Source organism: Vicia villosa, linkage group LG4 (genome assembly GCF_029867415.1).
Source record: "Vicia villosa cultivar HV-30 ecotype Madison, WI linkage group LG4, Vvil1.0, whole genome shotgun sequence".
In the NCBI taxonomy this organism is placed as follows: Eukaryota; Viridiplantae; Streptophyta; class Magnoliopsida; order Fabales; family Fabaceae; genus Vicia; species Vicia villosa.
In genome coordinates, this window is record NC_081183.1 from 63,184,827 (window position 1) to 63,188,840 (window position 4,014).

Below are 4,014 nucleotides of genomic sequence, written 5' to 3' on the forward strand. Positions count from 1 at the left end.
TGTTGTTGGGAGGCTATAAAGTTCTCCATCATGATTTCTAGATTTGACTTCCTAGGGGTGTTTTGAGCAGCTACAGGCGCTTTTTGGTAGCCAGGTGGTACAACAGGTGCTTGTCCAGGTGCGTACAACGCGTTGTTATTTTTATATGAAAAGTTCGGATGGTTTTTCCATCCAAGGTTGTACGTGTTAGAATAAGGGTTTCCTTGAGCATAGTTTACTTGATCAGATGGGATTCCAGTCAAGAGTTGACATTCGGCAACTACATGTCCAGTCAATCCACAAATCTCGCAGTTAGGTGTTACGGCAGCAGCGGTGGCTGAAGGAGTGATGGTTAAGTTCTCGATCTTTTGAGTTAAAGCGTCTACTTTAGCGTTAATGCGGTCTATACCACTTACTTCGTACATTCCTCCTTTGGTTTGGGCTTTCTCTAAAGCGGCTCGTTCTCCACCCCATTGGTAATGATTTTGTGCCATATTCTCTATGAGGTTATCTGCTTCATCATGAGGTTTATCCATTAATGCTCCGCCAGCAGCGGCATCTATAGTCATTTTAGTGTTGTATAGGAGACCACCATAGAAGGTATGGATGATCAGCCATGGTTCGAGTCCATGATGAGGGCATAGTCTAAGCATGTCCTTGTAACGTTCCCAAGCTTCGAAGAGTGATTCGTTATCTTTCTGGGTAAATCCGTTGATTTGACCTCTGAGCATAGCAGTTTTGCTAGGCGGAAAGTATCTCGCTAAGAATACTCTCTTCAATTCGTCCCATGTAGTTATGGAATTAGAAGGCAGGGATTGAAGCCACGCTCTAGCTCTATCTCTCAAGGAGAAAGGAAAGAGACGTAATCGAATAGCTTCGGAACTAACGTTGTTAGCTTTGACAGTGTCGGCGTATTGCACGAACACAGATAAATGAAGGTTGGGGTCGTCTGCAGGGCTTCCAGAGAATTGATTCTGTTGAACAGCTTGGACCAACGAAGGTTTCAGCTCGAAATTGTTCGCCTCAATCGCAGGTGGTGCGATACTTGAGTGCGGTTCAGCGCGTGAAGGAGCGGCATAGTCTCTAAGAGGACGAATAGCAGCCATCTCTAACTTCAGGATGATTTGATTGATTTGATCAGTAAAAGTCAATTCCTGATTGATCGGAATTGGTGCTACTTCGGGAAGATTGCGAGCTCGACGTTTGACGTTAATGAAACGTTCGATCTCGTTAATTCATTGTATTAAATCTCCTCCTTGTGAACGAGTATTTGGCATACAATCGTTCAGAAAGAAAGGGAAGAATTGTCCTAGTCTCTACGGTGTAACAGTGAGTTACGATATCGACTTAAATAGTCCCCGGCAACGGCGCCAAAAACTTGATCGCGACTTTACGTGTCTATAAATCTGATGACTGCAAGTGCACAGTCGTGTCGTGTAGTTTTAAAAGATATCGAATCCACAGGGACTATGAATCGATCTACCGTTATCTAAGGTTACTATGTAAAGCTAGGGCTACTAAAATTTTGATTGTTCCTAAGGGAGAGTGATTATGAGAAATAAAGAATATAATAAAAGACAGATACCAGTATGTATTTCGTTTAACTTAAGGTGATCCGAAGGTCCATTGTCTTTTGCATAATTTAATTAAAAATCTTTACTAATTCAATTGGTTAAAAATCCTCGTCTCAAACTTTCGCTCTGTTGATGTAGATTACTATCCTAATCCTAATGTATGCTTTCGCCATCCCATTAGATTTTAGAAAAGCTTTTTGGAAACAACGTGATTAATAAAATGCCTATTTTATGAAGTTGTTATCTATTTAAATCTCCTAATCTCAAACTTTCGCTCTGTTGACTCGGAACAAGTTAATATCCCTAACGTACGCTTTCGCCATCCCGCTCGGGTGTAAAAACAATTTTTGAAAATAAATAAGTCCCAATTAGTTTTAATACGCTTTCGCCATCCTTAAAACTAATGCCCTATGTCTACTATCTGGTTAAAGATCTCAAACTTTCGCTCTATTGATTTTAACCTTTGACCGTCTTAAGATCTCAAACTTTCGCTCTATTGATTTTAAGACTTACTAATTAAATTAGACATATAAACCAAAAACAGGTGATAGTTAACAAAACATAATTAAGCCAATTTATTTCGGATCCCACAGTTAACTTACTCTACATACTGATACCTTAGTAATTTAGCCAGACATGTTAATACAGTTAAGCATGCATAAATCAATTTGGCTTATAATAAAAGGCATGTTAATTGGCATATAATATATCATGCAAATAAATATATAAATAAAGGCAATAAATATTAAACCTGAATTAAATAAACTGCAATTGAATCTTGAAGTATCGAACTTCCACCACAGGTTGGCTGGATCGTTCTTCGGAATTAAACGGACAGAAATTCAAAACAAGGAAAATAAAACGATAAATCTAGCGTAAGGCTAGATTTATAAAAGATTCACAACAATTTCCGGTGTAGAAATTGTTATGAGAAAATAAGACTGTTTAATTGAAAGCAGGAAGAAAATAGCAATCGCGGAACAATTTCGGCAGCACTTCGTTAGCAGCAGAATTGGACAGGTTGAAGTGAAGTATCTGCCTCTATTTATAGGCGAGGCTTTGCAGTTGGATTGCGTGAAAAGAGGAGCCTCCAGCAGACTTGGACTTGGAGACGTGCGTCTCCGATCCTTGGGGAAACTTCGTTGAAGACTTGAGACGTGCGTCTCAAGTGGAGAGAATATAGGGACTGGAGACGTGCGTCTCCCTTTTGCTGACGTGGCCTATGAGATGTGGAGACGTGCGTCTCCACTTTTCTTGTGTGGTTTGGGCCACGCACATTTGGTCTTCAGTGGGCTTTTGGGTCTTCTTTAGCATATTTGGGCCTTATTTGCACTCCCTTTTTACTTCAGCACCCATTTTTCATCTTTTAGGCATAAATAGTGGTCGTTTTAGCTCCGTTTATTCTCCTTTTCACAAATAGTCGTAATAAGAGTGTAAAACCTGAAACAAAGCAAAAACTCGCGTAATATCATAATAAATCAACATAATAAACGGAAAATGCTATGAATATCTACGGATTTCAAGCTAAATATACGATATAAAATCGTGTTATCACCTAACGGTCCTACACTAATGAAATGCCACGTTGCTCACATGCATACGTTTTGAATCCCTTGGGCGCCATCTGTCCTTGTTCGATTATATATAATATTTTGAAATTCAAATCCTCCCTCCTGAATTCTCTTTCAATACGTGGCAACGTGATCTTTAGTGAGAATGCAATGAAATACGCTAAGCTTCAGTACTCTTGTATTTCGAAAAACACTTAAGTCTCAAAGATAATCTATCTCGATTCAGCTTCGATTTCAATCATCTTCATCATAAATAACATCCTCAGAAATGGCCTTAAAAAACCATTTATTCTCAAGAATGGCCATCGAAAACCATATTCTTCTTCGAACTCTAATTCTACAAGAAGCATATCCTTCAATCGAAATCTCCAGCTAACAAGGATATACTTTGGATGAGTCGTATGTTAGACTGAATTCACCGTATTGATATGTGTCAAAGTAAGTCGTACGTTAGGCAATACTTCTTAGGACGAGTCGTACGTTAGACTGAGTCCAGTTTGCATTGTTAGATGTCAGGGAAACTGTGCGTTAGGCTGAAGGATAGGTCGTGCGTTAGACCGGATCCAATTTGCATTTGATAAATGTCTGGAAAGTCGTGCGTTAGGCTGAAGGATGGGTCGTGCATTAGACCGGATCCGATTTGCATTTGATAAATGTCTGGAAAGCCGTGCGTTAGGCTGAAGGATGGGTCGTGCGTTAGACCGGATCCAATTTGCATTTGATAAATGTCTAGAAAGTCGTGCGTTAGGCTGAAGGATGGGTCGTGCGTTAGACCGGATCCAATTTGCATTTGATAAATGTCTGGAAAGCCGTGCGTTAGGCTGAAGGATGGGTCGTGCGTTAGACCGGATCCAATTTGCATTTGATAAATGTCTGGAAAGCCGTGCGTT

The 4,014-nt window shown here is 40.0% G+C and overlaps 1 non-coding gene across 1 annotated transcript; it reads left to right on the forward strand.

The window, feature by feature from the left end:
• Positions 1-603: 603 nt before the first annotated feature.
• Positions 604-710, forward strand: LOC131600766 (small nucleolar RNA R71). The gene has a single exon (XR_009283375.1). It is a non-coding gene; the product is annotated as a small nucleolar RNA R71 (small nucleolar RNA).
• The last annotated feature ends 3,304 nt before the right edge of the window (positions 711-4,014 follow it).